This window comes from Micropterus dolomieu, linkage group LG15, assembly GCF_021292245.1.
Source record: "Micropterus dolomieu isolate WLL.071019.BEF.003 ecotype Adirondacks linkage group LG15, ASM2129224v1, whole genome shotgun sequence".
Taxonomy (NCBI): Eukaryota; Metazoa; Chordata; class Actinopteri; order Centrarchiformes; family Centrarchidae; genus Micropterus; species Micropterus dolomieu.
In genome coordinates this window covers 8,558,548-8,570,982 of record NC_060164.1, presented here as the reverse complement: position 1 = coordinate 8,570,982, position 12,435 = coordinate 8,558,548, and the positions used below count along the sequence as shown (strand labels likewise).

General features: G+C 40.5%; 1 long non-coding RNA gene across 2 annotated transcripts in view; it reads right to left on the bottom strand.

The window, feature by feature from the left end:
- Positions 1–9,727: 9,727 nt before the first annotated feature.
- The window catches only part of LOC123984400, a 5,484-nt gene continuing 2,776 nt past the window's right edge, over positions 9,728–12,435 (bottom strand). Inside the window, exons 2-3 of one of the 2 annotated variants that reach the window (XR_006828437.1) lie at positions 10,141–10,220; positions 9,728–10,042 (exon numbers count right to left, since the gene is read on the bottom strand). This is a non-coding gene — a long non-coding RNA (uncharacterized LOC123984400). The remainder of the gene's footprint in view (positions 10,043–10,140; positions 10,221–12,435) is intronic. The other variant, XR_006828438.1, reaches the window with a different exon arrangement.

The following is a 12,435-nucleotide window of genomic DNA, read 5'->3' as shown; positions in this document are numbered from 1 at the left end:
TTGTTACTATGTCAAGCATTATGTTTGCACACGGCACAATGCAGTTTATAATGATTAACAGGGATAGATTTACACACAAAATTGTTTTAAAGGGGCAATATGTATGTTTTTGATTTTAATAATCAAATTTTCATTGCTTTATTGTCAGTGGGCTCAAAACTCACTTAGAAATGAAGCACATGCCTGTTTTCTCCATTGCTTGCATCAGCTACTATTCTGCTTTTAATGTGAGGTCTCCGGGTCGGATTCAGCCCTCTCAGACTACAGCGACAACACGGCAGCTCACGACATGCAGTCCACTAACACCATAAAACAACCATCTCACAGCAAAACACAGGCTCCACGTAAGGATACAAAACAACAATAAAGGTTTATGTGCTGAAGCCATCAGACCAATCAGGTTCAGATGATGTCGAGTAAAAACAAAGTGAGCATTAGTAAAGCTGGAGAAACACAGAGAAAGTCACATTAGCTCGCCAGCTAACGTTGAGCAGTTGCTGATGTTATCTGGTGCAAAGTTATATCACTTTTCACAATAATTCACCAACTAACGCGACCCATATTGCTATCCTGTGTACCAGATATTATGTCAAAGTGTCAAAGCCTGCATGAAATGATGTAACAGTAAAAAGCAAATGTGGAACAATTTTTTTACTATCCTATAGTGATGCAGCCAGGAGCAGCCAGCTAACGCTACATTAGCTCGGACCTGCTGCTGTTTGCTTTGTGTCTTTTACCGATACTCAGGTACACAGCTTCTCCACCTCTCAGTCGCTGTAACTAACCCACATAATATACAACCCAGAGGAAGGAATTCGCTGCGCTGAATGAAGTACCGTTACGGAGTCGGTGTTGAGCAAGCACGCGTACGAGCACACGCCTGGTTGCAGTCTTAAAACCGCACCGCTAGTGGCCGCGGGAAACTCCATAACGCCCCTTTAAAACAATGGGCCTTCAATTTGAGACAAAGGTAGACAATTTCTATCCAGCAACCGTTGATTTTGCAGGCTGAAATGACAACTGTTGCTAGAATTTTATCAGATGTTGATTAGCTAACTAGCTAAGTAAGCTCTATGAGTTGGTTAAAAATGGTGTCTCTGGCTGACCTTTTAACTTTTCCAGGTCACTTGTTATAATCTTGCAAAAGGCGTCTTAAATATGCACTTGATGGCTACTAACATGATTTTATGCTAAAAGCTACATGCATCCAGGCAAAAAGTTTACATCCTCACCAGATGAGAAGACGACGTAAGATGCAAATAGGGAAATATCCTGTATTGCAGTGTAGAGCTAGTTGGTCCTGGTATCATAAGCGTGAACAGACTGTTTGGCTGCTTAGCTTATGTACTTCGCTTTTAACGTTAGAAACGGAAGATAAATGCCTTTTAGAATAGGAACTAACGTTGATGTGATTACCATGAGCTGACATTTAGTGTGTGTGTGTGTGTGTGTGTGTGTGTGTGTGTGTGTGTGTGTGTGTGTGACTGGCTTTCGTATCAAGAGACATTCAAAAGCTTGACAGGCCTGCTGTGACTTGTTGCTAAGCTACTGGACAATGGCTGTTTGAGGGAGGACTTTAGCAAATGGTCAAATGTAAGTGTTCTCCTGACCTTTTGACCTCCTGTCTAAAGCTGACATATACCCAGAGAGGATACGTTTTGGAAATCAGCTCCATCTCCGTAGCCAATGTTCCAGAGCAACAGCAATCACAGCTTTTCTATTCTCATGTCAGATGCTAAAGTTGGCCTCTGTAGCCTTATCTACAAACAGCACACCTGACTGTCTTTAGCTAGCCCTATCTCCTTCTCTACATGATCTACAGCACCTGCTGCCTGTCACAGATAGAACTAGCCTGTACTAAATCTAGCTGGGCTGTCCATATTAACACAGCACAAAGTTCAGCAGCATTATATGCTGTGGCAAGAAAATCGATGATAAATTTCAGTTTTCATAATGAAAAATTTTCAGGGAAGTACTTACTGCAGAGCAATCATACTGAGGATGCGTTATTGTATTGTCTCTATTGATCCTACAGATTTATGCACCCACACTTGGATTTGTTGTCGGTTGCTGAGAACAAATAAAATGTGTCTGGCATAGTGAGTGAGATATTCACAAAAGCCTCTTTAGTACTCAGTGGGTTTTATATTAGCTCTTAAAATGAAACATAAATTCACACACATCATCATACTGTCACCGTCCATCAGAGTGAGAGAGAGATATCCATGTGTTTATCTGTGTTTGCCTTACAGTCGCTGGTAAACATAAAAACACAACCTCAGCATCAATTTGTCAGCTTGTCTGGATGGGTCTTAAAATGGTGTCATTATCACAGCAGGCACAAATCCCCTCCCAAATTGCCTGAGGTTGCACTGCTTAGGCCACCCAGCGACTTACAAAGCCCTAAACTTATTACAAACATTCAACAGGTTCAGACTGCTGCATCCACACATCAGCTAGAGGCTGTTGCTTGTGCTGACCAGGAATCTGTAGCTGTTTGTGTAATTGCTCACAGCGCGGTCACACACAGGTTATGTGCAGAGCTGCAGTCATGTGTTCTGGAGTAGTTGATGCTTTTAACCTACATGCCGAATGATCAGAATTAGGTGTGCAGTGTTTTCTGTCATTTTAAAGAAGTCAACGAGTACTTGTGGGAAAAGCTGCAACTCAGCACTGAGATAAGTGTGTCACTGAGATAAAAAAACAACAACAGAAAACATATGGCTGTCTAAACTAAGGACTGGGAAATTACAACTTATATTGGAAACTTAACAAACTGTGCTTCATTCTGTAATTTCTCCTATTACGTCACCAGCTACAGTGGAGTCAGCTTGCGCTCACATGACTGATCATCTGTTGGGGATGACGCCTGCTGCAACTTGTTCAAAACAGAAGTCATTAGTCATTAGGCAAAGACATCCACACCGTAGTCCTTAACCCTGTTTGGTTTCATATTCTGAAAGCTTGTGAAAATGAGCTATAGAGAAGGTTGTGTTTATGCTTGATAACCTAGATGCGTTTAAGGTTACAGCCACTATCAACACCGTGACATTATTTAGTCAACAGAATAACTCACAATGAGCCACCATAAATAATGAACCAACCAAATTTGCAAGAAAAAAAAAAAAATCAGTGGCAATAAATGTGACTGCAGCTGAAGCTTACTAAAAATATAACATGATATTCTGAAGCGGTTATAGTTGAGAAGTAACATTGATTCAATATATCTGTTTACCAGGCAACTTTAGCTGACAAAATATTATTTTATTATGATTTTCAAGATAAATGTTCACATTTCTGTACCCCTGCTTTTGTATTTTGAAAACATGCTTTTATATAAAAAAAAAAGAAATTCCTCAGCACAGTATAGACCTCATTATGTGTGTTTTTGACTCACCTTCACCAAAGCATGCCTGCATTTCTGGAGGGCAATGCATGGTTCAAGACGACAGTGGGGTGTGTAGCTTTTGTCTGCATGTGGGTGGCTGGTTTTGTGTCTGAATGAAACAGCATGGGAGAAGAGGGGGGAATGAATAACGTGTCAGGCTTTTTAGTTGAGAGACTTCTTGTGTTGATGAATAATTGAGCTGTAGTCAGGCGGAGAGCTGTTTCATGAGCCCCTCTGTCTCCAAGTTAAAATTAGACCCTTCTCTCTATGCAGACAGTCTCTTTGAACTACTCCTGTCTCACAGCATCACTCAGCTCTCTCCGCAACCCACTTGGGTCGTTCAGTGCAATATGCTTCAGTAGATATGAGGAGAGACATAAACATGCTTGGTGGACAAGGGGAAAACCAGCAGAACACTACCCGCGTGATAAGGGAAATTATGGATTATACTGAACTTCTTTTTATTACAGTGTTTCGCAATAAAAATATGAAAGTGCAAACATTTTTCTTTCTTTGATTAGGGATTCTAATTTAATATTCAAAGCTCTTCTCTGCGTCAGTTATAATGAAGTTCTGTCTCTCCTCTGTCTACCTGTCATGCCAAGATCCCCCAGGCTTTCCTGTCTTCGCCTGGCCTCTGAGTACCAGCAGCCCATCTCAATCTGTCACTCCTGTCAGGCCCACAACGCCACCAAAGAACCCAGAAAGTAGGACACTGAGAACTCATCACACCCACCCACACTCACACACACACACACACACACACACACACACACACTGAGAGAAATTCTTTATGAAATGTAGTTTAAAAGAAATACACATTTTGCGACAGAGGCCTGAGAGTCCATCATTGTAATATCTGCTGTTATCTACGGGCAGCCAGCTCTAAATGGGGCATTCAGTGACTCTTCAAAGCCCCCGTTTCTGCAGGGCAACTCAGGCTGCATTGTTACTGTTTTAATTAGAACCGCTTCTTGCCTGGTCTCTGAGATCCACCCAGCCTCAACATCAAAGCGCTACTCTGAATAATGATGTACCCCTCCATGCCTCAGGTACAGCCTGAATCTAGGAGCGCCCCCCCCCCTCATCCAACCCTCCCTCCACACCTCTTTGTACCTCTCTGCTTCCCAATTTACTGCTATTTCTCTGCGCGCTGACATAACACTATTTTGTCGTGTTCAGGGCAGCAAGTTGATGGTAAGCTCTCTGTGTTTGTGGTCCACAAGCCTGGTGGTTTAAACAGTCTCAGAGGACAGGCTCTTTTCATTTTTCCCGCGTGTACGTCCTGTAGTCGATGGTCACAAAACAGTTTGACTGAGATTTAACTATCACAACACTTCGCTTAACCAAACAGCATAGTAACATCTTTAAAAGACAAGAGCTAATAGGGTTAAAACTTTTTTTATTTTTATTTTACAGATACACAATTGCAGACACCCCATGTTTAGAGTATAGGCATAACATAAAGCCTGTTTATAGATTTTAATGAGAGAACAAGCCCATATTATTGCAGTATGGCCTATATTTCACAATATATATGCACAATGTAGTGTACGAGTACACTGCAAAGGATTCAAGGATTAATTCTTAACTAGATGTAACTAAAGCCACATCAACAAGCTTAAATAGATTATTAAAATTAAATCATAAGCTTAGGAAAAGAAAAGAAAAATATATGTTTAAATTGGAATAAAAAGAGGTCAAATTCATTACTTTTACTCACAACTACAGCACAATACCACAGTTAAACATAGAAGTTCATTCTTGAGTTTGGAAATAGCAGTTTGACAAAACAATTCCAGCTAAGGGTCAACCTACAAGTCCTTTCCAGACCTTTGAACCATACAGAAAGGTCTCTCAGTACCTGTTTTGAGTTCTAAAGAAAGGAAGATAAATCAGCAGATTAATCAATGCAAATTGTTAGCCCTAGTAAGTGGACCTTGAGTTGGGATTGTCTTGTCAAAAATAACACTGGTTTGCAGTAACAGGGCAAATATAAAATGATGACAATATTGCCTATTGGAGAGCTCTAACCGAAATAAATTGTGACGCAGAAAATCAGACAACCACGACAACATTTCATGTTCTCTGGTTTTGATTTTATTTTTTAGATTTTTTACATAATAAAGGCCATCAGACTGCTTGTGGGGATATTATTACGCTCTCTTAATGCCCATGAAAGCTATTATTTCTCACCTGTTTACAATTTATTACACATGGGCACATTCAACAAATTAACACGGCACGGAGAACACAGCTACATGACAGAAGCCTACGGGCCCCAAGAAAAGTTTCACTCACAATAAAAACTGACTTGAGTTACCCATTAGGAATTTACCAGACCATGATGACGTTAACTCTTTCTTTCAATCGCTTTGTATAATCTGACCTCGCCCTCAAACTGACTTTAGCTGCCGTTCTCCTGTGCTGACTCACAGCTGCATTCCTCATACCCGCCTTCTGTCAACATTCACAAGAATGAGGCAACACCAAAGAAGCCTCATGAAATATAGAGATTATGTAATCCCTTGAATCATGGTTTACTCAGCTGATTATGCACAAGACGTGGCACCTATTACAGCAAATCACATTTAAATGAGTTAAAGACATAGCATGAATCTAGGGAAAAATGCACAATTAATGAATACTTCTTAACCTCCCTTGCATTATTTTGTGTATTGTGACAAAGCAGGTCATGGACGGTCCTCCAGTCAGACTGCAGCTCCGTGTGGGAACTAATTTTAAAATCTAATTTACATAAAACTGGAAGGGTTACTTAAAATGGCACAGCCTACTTCATGCAACACTTCGGCTGACGTGGCTAGACTTTGCCAGACACATGGTGAAGTAAAGCTTTTAGGACATATCAGATGCAATATTTCTACTTATTTCCTTTTTACTGTAGTACACTTTGAGTTAAGCTGCAAAATAGTCAGGCAGGTCATGTGAAAGATTGAATAATAGGTTGACCATAAAGAATGTCTTTCCCCATTTTTTGTCTATGTCACAAGTTCAGTGAGCTAAGCTTGCTAGCTAACTAGATAGTGAGTTATCTTACTAATGTAATAAATTCAAGCAGTTGTGCTGTGGTTGTGTGCAAGACTTATTTGACAAATAAATGTGTAACTGATTAAATATAAGGCCAGTTGACGGTTAGCATACCTTAACATAAATAAAGCAGGGGAAACAGCTAGCCTGGTCCCCGCTCCTGGCAAAGAAATATACATGACACCCTGTAAAACAGCTACTTGTTTTTTTGTATGAATTAAACAACGAGATACATGTTAATTAGTAAACTTTAGAGGTGTCGGTTTCCAGACTTTTTTTTTTTTTACCTTTAGACAAAAGCTGCGGGGGGCGGGGCTTGCCTTACAGTTCTGAATGGGCGAGTAGAGGCTACTGGCTTCAACTGGAGAATCTTGGCTGTTTTTCTAAGACTGCTCCTCTCTTTTCCACCATTGTTTGCAAACCAATACATCAAAATCAACAGTCAAGCCACACAAGTCTCGCCTGAGATAGTATGTTGGCATTAAATATATTGGAAACAGCAGCCAGCGTACAGCGGTGTGTTTACGCTAAATACTGGGTCCTAAGTTGTTGTTTTAAGTTTTGATCAGTTAGGAGGTTTTTACACAGAGCCGAAATCAGTCTCTTCCTCTCCAAAACAAGCGGAACAGCTGATTACAGCAGGTAATTAAGCTCCTTAAACATCACCTTCCTCCGACAGACGCGAGTCCTGCAGCTGATTATCCGCTCTTGTCGCTGGAAATGTTTTAATAACCTTCCAAACTGTCGCAATTTTATTTTTATTTATTTCTCTGTGCTGGAGTTATTTTAAAAACTTGATGGTTTTATCCAGTTTGTTATCCACACAAGTCTCGCCGATGTCCACCTGAGATCGCATGTCGGCATTAAATGTATAGCTGGAAAATAGCAGCCAGCTGCAGCAGTGTGTTTACAGTGAACAGCTGATGGAGTTATGCTAAATACTGGGTCCGAAGTTGTTGTTTTAAGTTTTCATCAGCAAGGAAGTTTCTACATGGAGCCGAAGTCGGTCTCCTCCCCCCGAAACAAGCGGAACAGCTGATTACAGCAGGTAATTAAAGCTAGTAAACATCCCGTTCTTCCAACGCAGGCCTGCTGCAGCTGATCTGCGGCTTTTGTCGGATGGAAATGTTTTAATAAACCTCCCAACTGTCGCGATTTTATTTTGTGTTGCTTTGTGCTGGAGTTATTTTAAGAACTTTATGGCTTTATCCAGTTTGTTATTAAATGTGTAACGGACTTTATCGTGTGTCTCTTCATAATACTTTCACACAAAAAAGCTGCTTTAAAGGTCAAGTAAGCCTATAGTTTTTCATTATATTCCAGTCAAATCTGATGTTCTTTTATAAATGTTGCTCATGGATAGGCCTAGTGGTTACAAATAATATGCCTGTGCATCGCTGTGTACAGCCAGGCATACAGCCTACGTCCGCTGGTTCATTTGCCTAATCTTCGCAGGTCTTTAGACCACGGTGGAAACGCACACAACCGTGGCCTGAAGGAACCTTTTAGTTCCTTGAAAATAGGTCTGTACTTTTGGTCGAAAAGCGCCTAAAGACAGGCAAGCTGTTTCCCCCTGCTTTTAGCCTTTATGTTAAGCTAAGCTAAGCTAAGCTAAGCGTTTCCTGACTATAGAGTCGAGAGCATATCGATCTACTCGTCTAACTCCTGGAAAGAAAACGAATAAGCATATTTCCCAAAATGTCCAACTAATCTTTTAAGAAAAGAAATGTGAGCTTTATACCATGAATGTTACATCCATCTTTCAGGTAGCTTTATCCTTGTGTGTTATTTAAATTAAACCTGACTAGCGTGGTAATAAGGTCAACTAAATAAAACTACATCTTTTCCAGTATAAATCACATTAAAGAGCTTTGCAGGAGGAGGTGAAAATGCGTACATTTTCCAAAGCATTCCACCTCATCTTCTGGTATAGCAAGCTCAGCAGAGTTATCCCACTTTGATCACAATGCAGTTGAATTTTTAATCTCAGGTAAATGCAGTGTGCGCCCTCACTTATTAGGATGATAACTGCGGAGCTACAGCCAAATTAATATCTGGCCCTTGCCCTCGTCATCAGGCAGTAAAGTGCCTGTTTTGTTTGTTGTTTGGATAAAGGCCTGTCAACTTGTTACAAGGCCAAGATTAATTGCACCAGTTGAGGTGATCCAGAGTATTGCTTGGGGGTGTATTGATGAGGGCTGCTTTGGCCCATTTAACCTGCTAGGCCTTCGGGGAGTAGAACATTCAGAGCAGCCCATGGCCAAAGCCTGGCACATATATCATGATGATTACGTCACTTAGATCTTCAAAGGTCAGCAGCATTAGGAGTCCACAGCTTCCTTAAGAGTTAACTGTAAAATGCCAAAGTGCTTTCTTGTAATGTAATCATTTTTACGTCTCTCAGCCTGTCTTCTGTCTCAGATGATGATGGCACTCAGACAGTTTAGCGCAGATCATGGGGTTTTGTGCAGCTCCAGCAAGCAGAGAGTCTATGTAGCACAGCTTCCCACTGAGAAAAAGACCAGATTCAGAGAGCAGTGAACTCACTATCTATTTTTGTGATATTAGATGAATACATGCATGTTTGTGTTTGTGCGAGGGGGAGCGTGTGTGACAATGAAACAAAATCAATGCTCTAATTGATGCACGCCTCCTGATGAAGCTATTTGAGAATCATCAGCCCAGAGGTCACAGCGAGGATGAACCATGACGATGACATCACAGCCCAGAGCGCAACAACAAACGCCGTCTTGTTTTCGTGGAAACAAGGGATATTTGTTTGTGACCCCTTTTTCTCTTTCAAGATTCGTCCTGTGAGTTGAAAATGTGACGACACAGTACACTGACCTTTGTTTCTCTGGTAACAGACTCTCTCTGTGTCGCTCTACAGAGGATTGGAGGGGGGTGGGGGTGCGGCTGTGAGTGGTCCTTTGGTGTTGAGTGCTGATCACATGGGCAGCTAAAATAACAAAGCAGTCTGATTCGGGCCTTTGTCTAAACACGGCCACATGATTCAGATCTCCAAAGAATTGAATCAGTGTTGACACATAATATAATAAGCAATATTGTAACCAGAGAATTGCCACTGGAAACTTCGTCAGCTGATTGAAGGAGAATATTAGGCTGAGGTTTGCTAAAATCACATTCATAATGTGCTTAATGCACACGCACACACAGGTCCTATTCAACACAAACAGAATCACATCACTCCTTACATATGGATCAAGGATGCTCTATAAAAGAGAGATATTGATTTTCTCTCTCAAAGCTACTACAAAATAATTCAACAGGACTCATTAATGCATTTTATTGGGAAAAAAATAAATCAAAACATTGATCAATACATCACTTCCAGGCCTGCTGTGGAAATAATGGCATGGGACTCTGGCATTTAGGTTAGAAGCCGAAATTTGCATCATGACTTTCATTTTCAACCCGGCGTAACTGCCTCTTTAATGTCCCAGATGTCACGGATAACAACTTAAGTGAGTCAGCACAGTTGTCCATCCTTCTAAGGTTATTGTCGAACTCCTCTGAGGACAACATGACAATGAAGCTGTTGCCTTCACCAGTCTTCCCTCTCCGGCCTCTTCACTGAAGTGTGCACTGTTATGAGGGGAACAAGATGCAAATTGCAATGTTAGACCAAGCATGAAAATGTGAGGGAAAATGATTTATGGTGAGTAATTAATATAGTGTCATACTGTACACGGACAAGGCTTCTCTGATGAAGTACAAAACGAGAAGACACTGGGAATCCTGGATCCTGGACATTTTCAGTAAACTGTAACCAAATAAATCAAGACGTTTTGAAGGCATGAGCTGCAGGGGGGACGTGTAATTAAGTAAATGACATGGCATCTTTTTCCAAACAGGCCATAATATTACTACCACGCGCAAGTTGCATGGAAATAGCTGTATGTCTGTGCAAAGATCTATGATAACACTTACAGCCTGCAGAGAGAGTTAATGTTAGCATGATGACATTAACATTTCAGGCATGTAGCAGCTGCTGTTATGCAGCCATGCTTCTAACAGATGCAATGTAAGTTACATTAGATAGAGTCAGTTAAAATTCAAGTCAGTAATACAGACTGTAACAACAACAGCACTACAGTGATGTACTATATTAAAGAATTCCTGTGTTGAATATTAACAGTCATTGAGAAATGTAAGGAGAGAATAAGAGCAGCATGACATTTCTCAAGGATAGTTTATTGACAGAAACAAGTAGAGGAGCCAGAAGGACAGAGGCGGTGCTCACTGTTGGCCGGGAACAGTTTTGCTTTAAAATTAAAACTGCTTAGAGAAAAACGATAGCCCCTGTGAAGAAATACATACTTTATAATACCCTGAATTATTAAAGGTTCCCTGTGGAGTTTTAGACCTCTAGTAGCACTGTTTTTCTATGAGTGGATATATTTTTTTAAATCACTATTGCCAGTGTGGTATGAGGAAGAAAATGCACTCAACATGTTTGTGAGAGCTTACGGATACACACCAGTGATGAGTAACACTGAATGTAAACATAAGTTTTGTTTGTTTACAAGAAAACTCCACTGGGCTCTTTTAATTCCAAGGGTTTGGTGCACAATGGAAAATGGTTTTAACTTTCCTAATTAACCAGGAATTAAGTTGCATCATGTCTATCTAATCTATTCAGGATTACCACCAAAGCAAATTCGGCATTTTTATATTGTCAGTTCTTATATATATATTTTTTTAAATCTCTGAATCACACCAGATTGGAGATGGAATATGAATTATGTTGTCTGAGACAATGTCAATAAAGCTCTTCTGAATCTCTTGAGTAGTAAGCAGTAAGAAAAATTGCAGTACTATTTGAGTTTTTCACAATTGCTTACTCTCCTTTTCTGAATCTTTGGCTCATTTTCTCAAAACACAAAACCACACACAAAATGCAAAACTCTAGCAAAAGCAAGCACTGCATTCAAAACTGTTTGATCTCTTCCTGAATTTTATCTTTTTTTTTGCATTAAAATGACACAAACGCCATCATATGAATAGATCTTTGTACCAAACAACAAAGTGATGTGCTCAACACAAAACACATTAATCTTAGGTTTATGCCAGTTGTAAAAGATTGTTGAAATAATGTAATGTTACAAAATGCAGTATTTTAGAGAAACATTCAGTAAGACTAAGGGTTTTCTAAAGCTGATCTGATCTGAGGTAACGTCCTCGTCCTCCTCTTCCTCTCACTTCTTGACCTCTAGCTCTTGATTCCCATTGACCTCCATTTACCTCCAAAAACAGGAGAGCACATCTGTAGTCTTTATATGGTGCTAAAGCTCTGATTTTTACAGTAAGTGACCAATTACAGTAACGCCAATGTGAGTGAACTCTTAAAAGGTTGCACAGGATTCTAGTGCTTCTAGCATTACTGTGACATAATAGAGTATATCAGCACACAAATATTAATATTTATAATAAAATGTTGTTGACAAAACAATCTCACTTCCAGGTCCATCAAGTCGCTGTTAAGAAGCTGTCTGGAGCTTTTGAGCATATCCCATGATTTTCATCAGAAGTGTGTCTGGCTGTCATGGAAATTTTGGTCTTAAGTTTGTGTTTAGGCTTCCCCTCCATGTTGGCTTAAAGGTCAGTTTCAAAGTTCAGACGTGCTGATGAAGATCATGTCCTAAGTTGACTACTAAATGGCATTTGAGGTGTTAAGTTTTGTTTTCAGTGTCAAGAAAGGCTTTGAAACTCAAGATAAAGGGTCATTTCAAACAATGTGAAAAACTTGGGAGCATGACAGGCCATCAGCAGCCCCTCCCTTCAAGTACAAAAGACAGCCAGAAATACCGCCAATCATCTGAGACATCCATCTTTGTGCTCATGTCTGTGCCCATCGCTCAGCCTCGTACTGTCAGCAATTAACCCCCCCCCCGGGATCCCACAGCGCCATGTGGCAATGAGGGTCACATTGCATTCTGGGAGAAACTCTCAAGATCCCCTCTGGGCATTGCCCCCCC